This window comes from Phyllobates terribilis, unplaced genomic scaffold, assembly GCF_046119375.1.
Source record: "Phyllobates terribilis strain yellow unplaced genomic scaffold, ASM4611937v1 Scaffold_463__1_contigs__length_1437734, whole genome shotgun sequence".
NCBI classification, from domain to species: Eukaryota; Metazoa; Chordata; class Amphibia; order Anura; family Dendrobatidae; genus Phyllobates; species Phyllobates terribilis.
Window position 1 is genome coordinate 702,720 of NW_027363223.1, and position 17,384 is coordinate 720,103.

At 43.0% G+C, this 17,384-nt stretch overlaps 1 long non-coding RNA gene across 4 annotated transcripts in view; it reads right to left on the reverse strand.

The window, feature by feature from the left end:
• Positions 1-17,384, reverse strand: part of LOC141229233 (uncharacterized) — a 189,018-nt gene that overhangs the window by 63,967 nt on the left and 107,667 nt on the right. The window contains exons 6-7 of one of the 4 annotated variants that reach the window (XR_012295959.1): positions 12,682-12,760; positions 11,427-11,601 (exon numbers count right to left, since the gene is read on the reverse strand). This is a non-coding gene — a long non-coding RNA (uncharacterized lncRNA). Of the gene's footprint in view, positions 1-10,954; positions 11,602-12,681; positions 12,761-17,384 lie in introns of those variants that run through there. The other 3 variants (XR_012295958.1, XR_012295960.1, XR_012295961.1) reach the window with 3 other exon arrangements.

Sequence of the window (17,384 nt, forward strand, 5' to 3'; positions counted from 1 at the left end):
GCACATGAGGGAGATGATGCTATATAGGGGCACATGAGGGAGATGATGCTATATAGGGGCACATGAGGGAGATGATGCTATATAGGGGCACATGAGGGAGAAGATGCTATATATGGGCACATGAGGGAGAGGATACTATATAGGGGCACATGAGGGAGATGATGCTATATAGGGGCACATGAGGGAGAGGATGCTATATGGGGCACATGAGGGAGAGGATGCTATATAGAGGCACATGAGGGCGATGATGCTATATATGGGCACATGAGGGAGATGACGCTACATAGGGGCACATGAGGGAGAGGATACTATATAGGGGCACATGAGGGAGATGATGCTATATAGGGGCAAATGAGGGAGAGGATGCTATATAGGGGCACATGAGGGAGAGGATGCTATATAGGGGCACATGAGGGAGATGACGCTACATAGGAGCACATGAGGGAGAGGATACTATATAGGGGCACATGAGGGAGAGGATGCTATATAGGGGCAAATGAGGGAGAGGATGCTATATATGGGCACATGAGGGAGATGATGCTATATAGGGGCACATGAGGGAGATGATGCTATATAGGGGCACATGAGGGAGATGATGCTATATAGGGGCACATGAGGGAGAAGATGCTATATAGGGGCACATGAGGGAGAGAATGCTATATAGGGGCACATGAGGGAGAGGATGCTATATAGGGGCACATGAGGGAGTTGATGCTATATAGGGGCACATGAGGGAGAGGATGCTGTATAGGGGCACATGAGGGAGAGGATGCTATATGGGGCACATGAGGGAGAGGATGCTATATAGAGGCACATGAGGGCGATGATGCTATATAGAGGCACATGAGGGAGATGACGCTACATAGGGGCACATGAGGGAGAGGATACTATATAGGGGCACATGAGGGAGATGATGCTATATAGGGGCAAATGAGGGAGAGGATGCTATATAGGGGCACATGAGGGAGATGATGCTATATAGGGGCACATGAGGGAGATGATGCTATATAGGGGCACATGAGGGAGATGATGCTATATAGGGGCACATGAGGGAGAAGATGCTATATATGGGCACATGAGGGAGAGGATGCTACATAGGGGCACATGAGGGAGAGGATGCTATATAGGGGCACATGAGGGAGAGGTTGCTATATAGGGGCACATGAGGGTGATGATGCTATATAGAGGCACATGAGGGAGATGATGCTATATAGGGGCACATGAGAGAGAGGATGCTATATAGAGGCACATGAGGGTGATGATGCTATATAGAGGCATATGAGGGAGATGATGCTATATAAGGGCACATGAGGGAGAGGATGCTATATAGGGGCACATGATTGGGAGGGACAGGATGCTACGTAGGAGTCCATGATGAGGGGGGAGAAGATGGTAATATGTGGTCTGATCATAGTGTGACGGTATTTGTCCCCTTCTATGTGGTATTATTGGTCTTGGTATAGGAGTTTACGTTGTGTTTGGAGGATTCACTTGTTCTCTCTCATATCAATAAGTATAAGATCCTTTATTTTCAATAGAGATTAATTACATTGACATTTAACCCCTCCCTGTCCTGTGTCTATTACACAATAGCAAATATGCACTTAGAGAGGTTCTCCAGTGGAAACACATAATCGCTTATCCTAAGGCCACATTCACACGTTCAGTATTTGGTCAGGATTTTACATCAATATTTGTCAGCCAAAACCATGAGTGGGTGATAAATACAGACGTGGTGACGTGATTCTATTATACTTTTCCTCTGATTGTTCCTATCCTGGTTTTGGCTTACAAATAAGTGATTAAAAAATTCTGTGAACGTGACCTAAAAGTTATTGATTGGTGGGGGTCTGACTGCTGGGACCTGCACCTATCTGCAGAATGTAAAGTTTTTCTCCCCATTAGACTGGAGCTCATGGGCAACTCGACCACCGATCCATTCATTCCCTCAGTGGCTGCGAGCTCTGCTCTTGTTTTTTTCTGGAAGCCCCAAAGAGAATAAATGGAGCTGCGGTCAGATATCCCACATGCAGCTCCATTTTAAAATGGACATAAAAGTGTCCTGTCAGGGATAAAAGTTCCCCATTCTTCAGATCGGTGTGGTTTCCAATGGTCGGATTCCACCCATCAATAAGATATCTCCTACCTAACCTGTGAATTGGTGATAACTTGTTTTCATCAAAGAACCCCTGTAATATAAACTACCAGAATTGTACATCCCAGTTATAATGGTGCACAGTAGATGTGCAGGAGCTGCCTGTGTTTTACAGGCGACGCTCCACTATAACAGGGGTAACGGATAACAGGTATTTGCATATAGCTGTAGGGTGGGTCCTTAGAGTCAATTTTTCCTGTGGGCCCCAGACACCCCAGTCCGACCGTGCGCATGTTTCACCCCCACCCTATCAAATGCCCTCGCACTGGTCGACTGCAGGTGTCTTGTTCTAGTGATCATGAGGGTCCCAGAAAAGGTGATAAGTAGAGAATGGATAATTTATTCAAGTGAAGTTGAATTTTACAAAAATCAGTATTCTTTTCCATATTTTTGTAGCTTGTAGGAATTCAGCAAAATGGTGGCCACCATCTTGTTGAACTGTACAGGGGCGACAAAAGGTTAAAAAACGAATGTCTCTGCTACTCATTCTCTCCCGTACGGTCCTCAACACCTCTACTTACCATCAACGTGCACTGACGCCTCTTCACACTAGGTTGGGAGTAGACCCTGGATGTCCCTGTGTCTGAAAGTCCTGATCTAGAGCGCTCATCGTAAGATCGTGGCGCATGTCTTAACATCATGACTTGCTTCGTGACTCTAGACCAGAACTTCCAGCTGCGAGTAGGCCCGGGAAATTCCTTCGCACATGCAAGGACATCCCAGGCCTAGTCACGGCCAGAAGTCCTGTCTTAGTGTGAAGATGACCGGATTCCATCAGTGCACTCTGGTGGTAAGGAGCAGCGACAAGGACCTTGCGGGGGACAGAGAGCAGGAAAGGTGAGAAGTGAGGTGAGTATTAGTTTTTTGGGTTCTTTTTTTCTACATCTTACCTTTACTATGCTTTGGGAGTCTTTCCACACCCCAGTACTCCAGAGCTTAATAAAGGAAATTGAATTTGAGGAGTATAAATTCACTGTAAATCGAATGTCCTGGTAAAATCTATGCGATTTGTCGCTAGTGATAAGTGTCATTATGGAAAAACCCTTTAAATGTTCATATTGTTCAACCTAATCACAACCAAGTGTATAATGGAAATGGAATTATTTTATGACTTCTCCTCTTTAACAGACAAAACTATGTCAGATTGATTACATGAATACTAAGTTTCTTACTAATAAAATCCATTAAGACAATTTATAAAATGAAGTACAAGCTTTACTTAGAACAGAAGATTTCCTCAGTCTAAATAATGTCCTGTAAATGTTAGATTTATTGTAATATTTCCTATTTTTCTCCCCTGATAGGATGCAGCGGTGTTCGGCCATCCAGCTCCAGCACAATCTCTCATTCCATCAAAGAGAGATTATTATTCCACCATGTGCTCGGCATCGGAAGCTTTGGAAAGGTCCTGATGGCGGAAGATACTTTAACCCGCCAAGAATTTGCTATTAAGATCATCAGCAAAAGAGCCCTGCTAGCCGGAGGTGATAGGCTGGATGTCATGGTGGAGAGGCGAGTTCTTCAGCTGGCATCTGGAAGCCCCTTCCTCGTCCACGCGGACTTTGGATTCCAGACCAAGGTAGAATTGTGACTACTTAGTGGCCACTTCTCTTATGTTGATGACCTATTTGCCTAAATAGGAGCTATCCTGCTGTACCAGGAGCGACCACTAAACCTTGTTTGCTCTGTACACTGTTTACATCCGGCTTTTGGCAGAGATGGTAGCAGCTGATCGGACCCCCACAAAACTGATATTAATGACCTATTCTAAGGATAGGTACATCATAAGAGTGGAAAACCCCTTTAACAAATGTCACTGCATGCACTACAAGCTTCACTGCTCAATGGACAATACCTCTGCCAGGGACAAACTCTACAGAGGTGATGTACGGGGTATTAATGTTCAGAGCAAAATGGTTCTGTATAATCTTGAATGTGGCTAAGCTGAAATACCAGGTGCAGCTCATGGGCAGAAATACTTTTTTTCTGGAAGAAAAGCAAGTCTTTTTCCTAACCTGAACAACCCCTTTATCCCCATAAAGAAGGAGCAGAGGCTGTAAGAGAGCAGCAATTTTCATTTTTTTTTTCATCTCTGCAGTCTTAGGCTGCGTGCCCACTATGCGTTTTTCAAGCATTTTTGCCGCAGAATTTCCACAGCGAAAACGCTTAAACGCTTGGTTATACGTGCCCCATGGTCCCCAATAATAATCCGCATGTGCTGTGCATGTCCATTAATTTTGCGGACACGCAGCGTAATTGCCGCCATTGACTTGCATTGAATCGCTTAATATCCGTGTCAGCACATTTGCACACACGGATATTAAGCGTTTCAATGTGCGGATGGTACCCGGGGCTGGAGAAGAGGAGACTCTCCTCCAGACCCGGGTACCATAGAACCTGTAAAAAAAAAGAATTTAAAATTAAAAAAATAAAGATCATACTCACCTTCTGATGTCCCCCGGCCTCCTCAGCGATGCGCCCGGTCTCTTGCTCGCCTTGCGGTGGTGTGAGGACCTGTCAAATGACTCAATGACGTAATCGCAGGTCCTTTCACACTACCGCGAGACACCGGGGAGACCGGACAGAGCGGAGAAAACACCAGGGGCCATCGGAAGGTAAGTATAATCATTATTTTTTATTTTTTACCATTCCTATTCTTTTTTTTAACTATTACTTGGTCACAATATATAAATCCATGCCGGTTGCCTGGATTTATATAGTGTGACAAAGTTGTCAAGCACTTTCCAAGTGATGCTAAAATCGCTTGGAAAAGCGCTTGATAACCCGCATGCAGAAATGCATGGAAAAATGCTTGACAAACTCTTCTACCTGGCGGGAAAAACGCATGTAAAATCCGCATGCATTTTTCCTGCCAGGGAGAAGTGGAAAAAATATGCAGTATTTCTGCATCATGGGCACATAACCTAAAAGTGCAACTTTTCTATACTTCTATCACTATAGCTGTTTGAAAGTCTATATTTAATTTTGCATGACGTGTTGTATTTTTAATTGCACCATTTTAGAGTGCACATATTGTACTGGATAACATTTATTCATTTTCTAGGGTTGGATTGAAAAAAATAGCAAGTATGTTAGTATTTTGGGGGTTTTATGCTACTTACATAATATGTTAACTTTATTCTCAGGGTCTTTAGGATTATGGAAAAAACAGATTTATATAATTTTTATGTTTTGCTACATTAACATAGTGAAAAAATAAAACCAAACAAAAAAACAAACAAATATTTTTTGTGTTGCTGTTTTACAAGACTCATTGCTTTGTTGTTGTTATTAACATAGCTGTTTTTTTCTGCATAGCCTGGACTTTACTTTAGTATTATTATAAAGTACACAGGACTTTATAACTGTCTTTTAGGCTAAGTGCCCACGATGCAGAAATGCTCCGGATTTTTCCTGAGCGTTTCTGCATCTCCCTGGCAGAAAAATCACATGCAGATTGTACATGCGGATTTTACATGCGTTTTTCCTGCCAGGGACAAGCGTATGTGAAGCGTTTTTCACATGCGATTTCGCATGCGGGTTGTCGAGCGCTTTCCAAGCGATTTTAGCATCACTTGGAAAGTGCTTGACAGCTTGGTCACACTATATAAATCGATGCAACTGTCATTGATTTTTATATAGTGTGACCAAGTTAGTTAAAACAAAGAATAAAAATGGTAAAAAAACAAACAAAAACATATACTCATCTTCCGATGGCCCCCGGTCTCCTTATCCGATGCGTCCAGTCTCCCTGGTGTCTCGCGGTTGTGTAAAAGGACCTTCCATCTTCCATGACGTCATTTAGTCATGTGACAGGTCACGCGACTGTCAACGTCAGCGTGGGAGCCAGGACGCATCGCTATGGAGACCGGGGCCCATCGGAAGGTGAGTATAATGTATTTTTTTATTTTAAATTCTTTTTTTTTTGCAGGTACTATGTTACCCGGGTCTGGATGAGAGTCTCCTTTTCTCCAGACCCGGGTACCATTCACACATTGAATCGCTTAATATCCGCATGTACACATGTAGTCATGCGGATATTAAGCGATTCAATGCAAGTCAATGGCGGCAAAATCGCCGCGATTCCGCGAAATAATTGGCAGTGCTGCGGATTTTTCGGCAATGATAATCCGCAGCGGAAATTTCCGCAGCATGTGCACAGCACAAGCAGATTATCATTGGGGAACATTGCAGACTTTCTACCAAGCGTTTTTTAAGCGTTTCTGCTGCGGAAATGCGTAAAAAACGCATAGTGGTCATACAGCCTCATTCCACTTTTTGGGAAACAGAATGCACAGAAAACAGCTACTGTATAGCAGCTTTATACAAAACAGAGAGATAACATTATGTCCTTGATTCATCATTGCCTTTACGTCTGTTTTTTGTCTGGTTTTGCCCCTTCTTTTGTTTGAACTCAATTCTTCACTTTATTAGCGCCTTTTTTGAAGTCTATTTTATATGAGCTTGCCTGCTTTTCCACTTTTTTTTGCCAGAGTTTAGTGATTCCAGATGATTTTATCTAAATCATCAATTGTGAAGTCGCAAATATGACACAGCCTTCATTTCAGTCCCCCTTGGCGTATTTTTTGAGAAAGCCAGTTTTTTGGCCAAATTTTTGGGCCAATTTGCAATTTGTGTGATTTTTGAGGCCAAAAAGTTGCAAAAACAGTTCAAGGCAGAAACAAGACTATTTTTGACTTTTCACCAAATTCTTTAATCGTGTGCGCCATTTTGAAGAATTTAGCACCAAAATCAGCAACAAATACGGCAAGACAAGACAGGAAAGTGATTAAAAAAATGCAAATTATGAATCTGGGCCTATGTATCAATCAAGGTGAGGGAAGGAATAAGTGTACAACAACGGGAAGAATAGGGGGAGCCCAACAACTAGGGCAAGGAGGAGTGGAGACCCCTATGCAGATCTATTATCACCCTGCCTACCCTATCGTCCCTATATAGGTTCTGCACATATCGCTGAGCAGGAACCTGAGCCCTGAATGTCCCTAGAGCTAGGCCCTAGATAGGGAGGGGACAGGGTGAGCACTAGTCAGGCCCCACTACAAACTAAAGACAACAAGGTAAACAAACAAAGGGGATACAATTAGCTTGAGCAGACAGCAGAAAGATAACACCAACTGTCCCCCAAGAGCACCAAAAATGAGATTGGCTGACTGCTAGTACTCCAAGCCTGTACAGAGGTACATAGTGCCATCACTGGCGAGTCTCTGGAGAAACTGAGAGTTTTTAACTACCAAGCAAGGGTGTGTCAATCAGCAGCAGAAGGTGGAGGTCGCTGCTGGGTCCTGAAGGGCGAAGGATATAACTATACTGCAGAGATGAGAGGATTAAGAAGGTGTCTGCAATGCCAAGCGCAGTGACCTTCTACAGCTGGATCCAGAGCGACTGTCTGTCACACCTGACACATCCGTGACACTATGTCTATAATTAAATGAAAAATAATTATTACCAAACATTGGTTGAAACAAGAATTTCTAAATTTATTAATATATTCTATATCATGGTTTAGAATTTTATGGGTCGCAGCAGTTAAACCACCTTTTTATTGAGTGACTACATATCTTTGCAATATACTTTAACTTTCTTGGATGGAAACCCCCTTAAAGTACTGAATTGTGTATTTGCCTTTACTGTATAATAAATGAGAATGTTCCATGTTACAGATGAATGTTTTTCTTGGTATGGAATTCATGAGCTGCGGGGACTTTTACCAACTTCTACACAGGAAGGGGCCGCTTGACATCACCAGTGCCAGGTAATGTGTTAAAGGAGTTGTCCGGTCTCAGAAGAAAAGTCAGCAATCACTCTACATGATGGCAGACTGCCAAATCGTGTAAGTGTGCAATGCCCATACATAGAGTGACTGCAGACTTTTCTTCTGAGACCAGATAACCTCTTAAAAAAACCCTCTAAGTTACGTTGTATATAAAAGGGCAGTTAGATACTGTAGGTCACAGTGTTACTTCCACTCCTGACATGTCAGGTCCTGACTCCTGAGATTTTCTCTACTTCTGAATGTGGAAATACTTTATAACAGTCAAGAGCTCAGATTCATTCTCATTGTTGTGTAAAGTATCTGAAATGAAAATGCTTAGAATAATGAAAGAAAATTGTCCAATGACAGAATAATATAGAATGATGCTCCTATTGACTAATATCAATTCCTAAGTTTACTATTTATGGGATCTGATACTTATTAATTTTCTCCTTGTCAGATTTTATGCCGCCGAACTAGTGTGTGGGATCCAGTTCCTCCATTCTAAGGGCGTCATCCACAGGTAATGTAGTCAGTGTGAGGGTATGTGCACACGATGCAGAAATGAAGCAGAAAATTTCTGCATCATTTCTGCATCTCCCTGGCAGAAAAAACGCATGCAGATTGTGCATGCGTTTTTCCTGCAGAATACATGCGGATCCACATGCAGATTCACATGCGTTTCCGCATGCAGATTGACAAGCGCTTTCCAGGCGATTTTAGCATCACCTGGAAAGTGCTTGACAACTAGGTCACACTATATAAATCCATGCAAACAGCATGGATTTATATAGTGTGACCCGAGAGAGTGTATATACTTACCTCCGATGGCCCGCGCTGTCCTGCTTTACAAAGTTCCCGGCTGCCGGCAACTTTGAATTGAAAGACCTGCCGACATCAGCGTCACGTGACCCGTCACATGACTCTGACGTCCGCGCAGGTCCTACAACTCACTGCAAGTGCCGGGAACCAAGCGGGAGCGCTGTGCGGGCCGACAGAAGGTAAGAATACATTTATTTTTTATTTTATTCTTTTTTTACAGCTTTTTTAATGGTACCTGGGTGTGGATGAGACTCTCCTCTCCTCCACACTCGGGTACCATCCGCATATTAGAACGCGCCAATAGCGCAAGTACAGATGCTGTCTTGCGGAATTGGCGCATTCTAATGTAAGTCAATGGCGGCGAAATCGCCGCGTTTCCGCGAAATTAATTGACATGCTGCGGATTTTTGACCGCAGCGTTCACGCTGCGGAAAAATCCGCATCATGGGCACAGCACATGCGGATTTCCATTGGGGAACATTGCTTCCCTTCTACCATGCGTTTTTCATGCGTTTCCGCGGCGTTTACGCAACTGCAAAAACGCCGCGGAAACGCATGAAATACGCATCGTGTGAACTCAGCCTGAGGCTGGGTCACACCAGCGTATATTCTCTCCAAATCGGGCATGCTGCGATCGGTCCGAGGAGAAAATCGGACATGTACACGGGCCCATAGAATAATATTGGTCAAAGTGCTATCCGATGTTTTGTCAGATCACACTCTTTCCAAAAATACGGTCATGTGTACAAGCCCTTAAAGCTTGGCTGCACTCAGCTCCTCAACCCTGGTGATCCACAGACTGATGTCCTGTAACTGGGGTCTAGTAGTCCTATCTGGTATCACTGTCAGGAAGCTGCAGCTGAGCGGCCGTCACATATAATACAGTGATCCCTACAGTGATACAGTTAGGGCATACTGTAAAGGAGTTCTCAAATGAGGAAAGTGCAGCAGGAAGAGAAAATATGTTTATTCACGAATGTCATCATATGACCACCGATATAAGGACACTTACTTTATACTCCGGTTACTTTTATTTTTTCTTTCAGAGACCTAAAGCCCGAGAACATCCTGGTGGCTGATACGGGCCACATTAAGATCACGGATTACGGTCTCGCACTTGAAAACATGCATGGAGACCGAACAGCCACCGGTTTCGCTGGGACCATGGGTTACATGGCTCCTGAGGTGAGAATAGAATGTTTTTATTTTTTGTGTTTAGAAGGTCTTTGGATACTTTCACATTGATGAGCTTTATTTAGGCTAGTTCATCAATATAAAATCATTGGGGGACCGATCACACTGATTAGCTGTTCTTATCTCTGACTGCAACCTGATGTAATCAGAGCAGAACATCGCACCTCTGTACTGTATATTGGTCAGGACCGAGATCTGTAGATCAGTCCGTGTTCATTTCAGTAGGGGCTAATATGTAATACCAGCAGCTGCCACTAACCAGTAAACGGAGCTGTGACCTCTGTTTATTCGTTATTTTCAACCACCGGCGGAGGAGATAACAGCTAATCAGTGGGACTGCCGGGTGTTCCACCAATCTTATATTGATGACCTGTTCTGATCAACAATATAAAAGTAACCCCTTCATGACATATGGCATACATGTTGGTCATATGTCACGTCCCTGCCTTTGATGCGGGGTCGCACGCCGAGCCCGCATCTTTTCCGGCTGATGATGGCTGATTTAATTGGAGATTGTGATTTTAACTATACATAGCAGTGCATCAGCAATCAGACAGTCGCAGCTTTAATTCCCCTAAAGGGACTAATAAATACAGTAAAAAGTAAAAAATGTTTTTACAAATATGAGGAAACTAAAAAACACAGAAAAGTTCAAATCACCCACCCATTTGCCCCATTAAAAATAAAAAAAACATTAAAAAAGTAAAAATACACATATCTGGTATTGCTGTGTTGGTAAAAGTCCGATCACTCTGCAACATTTTAATAAAATGCAATAAGAGGTGATCAAAACATTGTATCTACCTCAAAATGGTATCAGTAAAAATGTAATCACGTTTAGTATCTGCGTAATTGTACTGACCTCGATAATCATTTTGCCAGATCAGATTTATAGTGAACATGCTAAATAAAATAAAATGTAAAAAAAAATATTGAAATTGAACTATTTTTGCAATTTTAATACATTTGATTTTTTTTTTACCACTTTCAAGTGCATCACATGATAAAATCAATGGTGTCCTTCAAAAGTACAACTCGTCCCGCAATAAACAAGCCCTCATATGGTTATGTAGATAAAAAATAAAGCTATTGTAAGAAGGGGGCGAAAAAATGAAAAATCACCCAGGGTGAAGAGGTAAAAGTCTGAGCCAGTAATACACTGAGCTGAGTGTTGTGTGTGCCATCACAATCATACATATTACATTCATTCTGATTTTTAATAACCTTTATTAATTTAATTTATGGCGCATAATTATGAGAGATACTTTTTGTCTCTTGATTAAGTAATAAGACTTCCTGTCATTTACTGTAGAATCACATAATAATATGAGTGACATATAAGTACGGTGACATACAAGAGGTAGCACTACTAATAATGCTTCTCTATGGCAGATCCTGGACATGGAGGAGTATAACGCCGGAGTAGACTGGTATTCGTTTGGAGTCATCTTAAACGAAATGCTGACCAGTGAGTGTAATTACCATCCAACACTCTTTGATGAATCTTCCTCCGGCGCCAAGGACATCATTGAACAGCTCCTCCAGGAAGATCCTGTCCAGCGATTAGGAGTCAATAGTAACATCCGAGAACACCCCTTCTTCCAGCGAATCGATTGGGTCTCAGTGGAAGCCCTTAGGATGGCCCCACCATACATCCCTGTAGTAAGTGAATGTACAGAATTGTTACATGGATCTGAATAAGATACTCTCCCACAAGCTTCCACGCTTTGGGCTCTGTGATACATTATGTTTAAGGTCAGGGTTGGAAAATGATTTAGACAGCGCTAATCTTTACATTACTATTATAGACGACTGGGCTGGTTGGACTATTTAATTTATTAGTGTGCATATCTAGTCTATAGTATTGTACTTCTCTCAGACTCTTGCAGGTTATATGCAAATAAATAACTAGTCATATGTTCTGTCAGGTGCAAGCCATTTAATCTGGCAAAGCATTGCAAAGGGATCTGCAGCTGTAGCTAAAGAAGAAGATTCTTGGCTAAAAATAAATTTAAATGAGCTCTCCATAAGGACCAGTTCACAAAATTTTGATAACTTTTCAGGCAAACCTGGAAGTGCATCTAAAGAAGATTAGTTTACATTTTTCAATAATAATTCTCCTTTTTATAGTCTCCACTGGTGATTTTGACTAGAAGAAAAAATAAAACAAAAAATATGAACACATTTTTTAAAAACAAATGACTGATGGAGCTAGACCAATTTGGAAAGAGTCTGTTAACAGGTCAAAGTGTTCAGAGTTGAAGTAATAAGTACAGATTGTACTTATTTAGAAACTTCTCGTACTACCTGCACATAATTCTGCATCCTATGCATGATGAGACAGAAGTATGATTGGTCATAGAGATGATTAGTGGCACTGCAGCTGTTTGAAGTGACTCGACTGGAGCTGCAATACTCATGGTGCTGGTGTTGTCTCTAAGATATTTTATTTACATTTGAAAACATTCATTTAATATTGAGCCATTTTTTTCAATACTTCAAGTCAAGACTGTTTTGATTAGTCACCAAGTTCACCATTACTTTTTTCTGTATCTTTTCTATAGCCAACTAAGCCTAAACCCAGATTCCGTGCTTTTAAGCTTGACAAGATCCAAGCGGCAGAGGCTGCATTATCTATAACACCAAAGGACCAGGCCATGTTCAGAGGGTTTTCATTTGTCAACTAGAAAACCCTCAACAAGACACCAGCTCAATAATCTCAGAGCAAGCTGTGTACCTGAGCTTCCAGAAGACCATGGAGAGAAGACCAGAAGATAGGACGTCCAACATCATCAGGAACCTCCACATAGATATATCTATAAATGATAAGTGTAGGTAAATATAAGAAAGGATAAGTATAGGTAAATATAAGTAAGAAAATATAAGTAAGGATAAGTGTAGGTGCAAGAGGATAAGTATAGGAAAAAAATAATAAGTCTAAGTAAGATAGAATAACTATAGGTAAGTATTGGTAAGAAAGTATAAGTATAGGTAAATATAGGTAAGAAAGAATAAATATAGGCATCTATAAGTAAGAAAGTATAAGTATTGGTAAGAAGAAAGGATAAGTGTAGACAAAAAAGGATTTAAAATAGGCAAGAAGGTATATTTATAGGTTAAAAAGGATAAGCATATGTAAGTATAGGTAAAGAAGAATAAGTTTAGATAAAAAAGGATAAATATAGGCAAAAAACGAAGCATAGGTAAGTTTAGGAAATAAAAGGATTAGTATAGATAAAAAAGTGTAGGTAAGATAAGTATAGGTAAAAAAGGATAAGAATAAGTAATGAAGAAGTATATTTAAAATTTAATAAAAAAAAGATAAGTATAGGTAAAAGAGGAGAATTATAAGTGGGAAAGGATTAGAATAGGTAAAAAAGGATAAGTGCTGATAAAAAGGGATAAATATATTTAGCATTCAATAAAAAATAAAAAAGGATAAGCATAGTTAAGTAAAGTATATGTAAGAAAGGATAAGCATAGGTATGTAATAAGTATAGGTAAACCCCAATTCCCAAAAATCGACCAGTGTAGTGTGCCCTTGGTTAGACATAAGCATTAAAGGTTAGACATAAGCATTAAATAGCCTAGATATAAAGATAAGATAGACATATATGTGTTAGATTCATATAAAATATTCCATGTAAAGGTGTGACAGGGTCCCATCCAGAGCTGACACTGCAGTGAACCAGGGACTAGCCGATCGCCACTGCTTGGGGTCAGGAAGGAATTTTTCCCCACACATGGGGTTGTTTTGCCTTCCTCTGGTTCATATACTTTTTATGCAGTAAATCCTTTAAATGGCACTGGATGAAAAATGTAACTAAATTTGATAATAGATGAGAATAAAAATAAATTAATAAACTCTATTCATTGTGTCTGTGTCTTCTTTATATTCTATTCATTCCGCTGTGACTAATTTAATTTTTGACTGCTGTAGTGAATATGCACATGGCAAGGAATTTAGAGTTAATTCAACTTTTTTTTTGTGGGGAGTTGGGTCACATGATCTCGCTGCCGATTCTTTCCCATCATGACAGTGATGTTATGGCCATCTGTCATATGGCTTTCCCGAACTAATGTCACTGCCCCAATATGCACCACATCATCAACCACATGTTGTACATGAGTTACGTGCATGCTGCTAGGTTTAGATTGGGGTGAGACAGGTCTCATGAATTCTTGGAATCCTGGGATAACAGTTACTCAGAGCGTCCATACATTGCAGCTTTCTCAGGCATAAGATGTATTCACTTGCTGGCACAGACACACTTGACAGAGTCCTCATGATCAGGTGAACAGTAGAATTTAATATAGAAGCACAGCCAGTACAAATCAAGTCCTTCTTCAACATTAAACAGCTTCTTCACAAAGGCACAGAAATCAACAGCATTCTTTATAGTACAGTGAGATGGAGGAGGGGGGAGGGTTTGGTGAGGGAGATGATCCCTGTGACACAATTCCTTCCAGTCTTTATCTTCTTGCCCGATGATAGACTTCCTCAGCTAGCAGTACAATGTGATTCTGACCTTTTCCCAGCTTCACTCTGTACTGGAATCTTGATCCATTATGGTTCACTTGCCTGAACTTCTGTGAGAGACAGATCACACACCACTCATCCCTTTGGTTGCTGCCAGAATAGTAAACAAGTTCCCCACAATCGCCCTGGGGATCTGCTAACCACTCCCTGTTTCCTGTGACTGTGTTAACCCCTCTAGTTGCTGGATGCTTCTGAAGCAAACCACTTCCTGTCCCTGTGATTGTGTTAACTCTTCTAGTTGCTGGATGCTTTTGAAGCAAAAGCACTACTTCACACATGGGATAGGGCTAACATCATCAGCTACTGCTCTGTAACCCCAGTATAGTCTCCTCCACTAAATTCCCTGCATATCACAGTTCATGTTGAGAACGGTCATATTCCTTAGTCACTGTACTTACCCCACAGTCGCTCCAAACTGTGCACCATTTCAGTAGCCTCCAGCCCATCACATATGGAAAGGTGGACCTGGTGCAAGGGGATGTAATGGGAATCTATAATATAACTCTGCAAGTGTCCCTCTGTCTGAAACCTCTATAGACTGCGCATGCGTGATGTGCAGTCTGGCTCCAGACAGAAGAACGCATAGAGCCGTTACAGGTAAGAGGAGTGTATGGCACTGGAGATCACGGTATGAGTGGACACTGAACGAATACCGCGATCTCCGGCGCCATACTTACATATTTACCTGACCGGGAAGAGTGTTGCCGCGGTGCCTCTCTTCTCGCCGGACACCGTGGCAAGAGTGAAGGAGTCGGCGCATGCGCATAGCGCTATCCGGCGCCATTTTACTGAAGACACATTTGCAGTGTGTCTTCAGCAAAATGGCGCTGGACAGCGTGGTATGGGCATGCACATACTCCGGCGCTCACTCCTCCCCTGGCCTCCAGCAGAACATGACACTGCAACACTGGAGAACAGGGAAGAAAGGTGAGTATAAGTGTTTTTTTTGTATGTGTGCAGCGTGAAAGGGATGAGGGGTGCCATACATACCCGGATTGGGGTGTGAGGGGGCCACACATACCAGGATTGGGGGATGAGGGGTACGATACATACCAGGATTGGGGAATGAGGGGACCATGCATACCAGGATTGGGGGTTGAGGGGTACCATGCATACCAGGATTGGGGGATGAGGGGTACCATGCATACCAGGATTGGGGGGTGAGGGGTACCATGCATACCAGGATTGGGGGGTGAGGGGTGCCATGTATAACAGCATTGGGGATGAGGAGTACCATACATACCAGGATAGGAATGTGGGGTACCATGCATACCAGGATGATGGATGGGGTGCCATGCATGCCAGGATGAGGGCTACCATGCATACCAGGATGAGGGGTACCATGCATACCAGGATGAGGGGTACCATGCATACCAGTATTGGGGGTGAGGGGATGATGCATACCAGGATTGAGGGGTGAGTGGACCATGTATACCAAGATTGGGGGATGAAGGGTACCATGTATACTAGGATTGGGGGATGAGAGGGGCCATGCATACCAGGATTGGGGGTGAGGGGTGCCATACATACCAGTATTGGGGGGTGAAGGGTGCCATGCATACCAGCATTGGGGATGAGGAGTACCATACATACCAGGATAGGAATGCGGGGTACCATGCATACCAGGATGATGGATGGGGTGCCATGCATACCAGGATGAGGGGTACCATGCATACCAGAATAGGGATGAGAGGTACCATGCATACCAGAATCGGAATATGTGGTGCCATGCATACCAGGATTGGGGGATGAGGAGTGCCATGCATACCAGGATAGGGATGAGGGGGCCATACATGCCAGGATTGGTGATGTGGGAACCATGCATACCAGGATGAGTGGTTGGGTGCCATGCATATCAGGATTGGAGGATGAGGAGGCCATACATACCAGCATTGGAGGATGAGGGGTGCCATACATACCAGAATTGGGATGTGGGGTACCATGCATACCAGGATGAGGGATGGGGAGCCATGCATACCAGGATGAGGGATGGGGTGCCATGCATACCAGGATGAGGGATGGGGTGCCATGCATACCAGGATGAGGGATGGGGTGCCATGCAAACTCGGATGAGCGGTACTATGCATACCAGAATAGGGATGAGGGGTACCATACATACCAGGATAGGAATGCAGGGTACCATGCATACCAGGATTGAGGGATGAGGAGGCCATACATACAAGAATTGGGATGAGGGGTGCCATGTATACTAGGATGAGGGGTACCATGCATACCAGAATAGGGATGAGGGGTACCATGCATACCAGGATTGAGGAATGAGGAGGCCATACATACCAGAATTGGGATGAGGGGTGCCATGTATACCAGGTTGAGGGGTACCATACATACCAGAATAGGGATGCGGGGTACCATGCATACCAGGATGAGGGATGGGGTGCCATGCATACCAGGATGAGGGGTACCATACATACCAGGATAGGGATGAGTAGTGCCATACATACCAGGATTTTGGATGAGGGGTACCATGCATACCAGTATTCGAGATGAGGAAGCCATGCATACCAGGATGAGGTATTGGGTACCATACATATCAGGATTGGGGATGAGGGGTGCCATGCATACCTGGATTGGGGATGAAGGGTGCCATGCATACCAGGATTGGGGGTGAGGGGTGCCATGCATACCAGGATTGGGGATGAGGGTGCCATGCATACCAAAATTAGTGGTGAGGGGTGTCATGCATACAAGGATAGGAATAAGGCGTGCCATGCATACCAGGATAGGGATGAGGGCAGCACATAACAGGATGGAGGAACAGGATTGGGGAGCACAAATACCAGGATGGGGGCAGCACATACCAGCATGGGAGACCATATATTAATAAAAAAATGCTCACCACCCGGGCGTAGAACGGGCTCAATAGGTAGTAGAATATATTA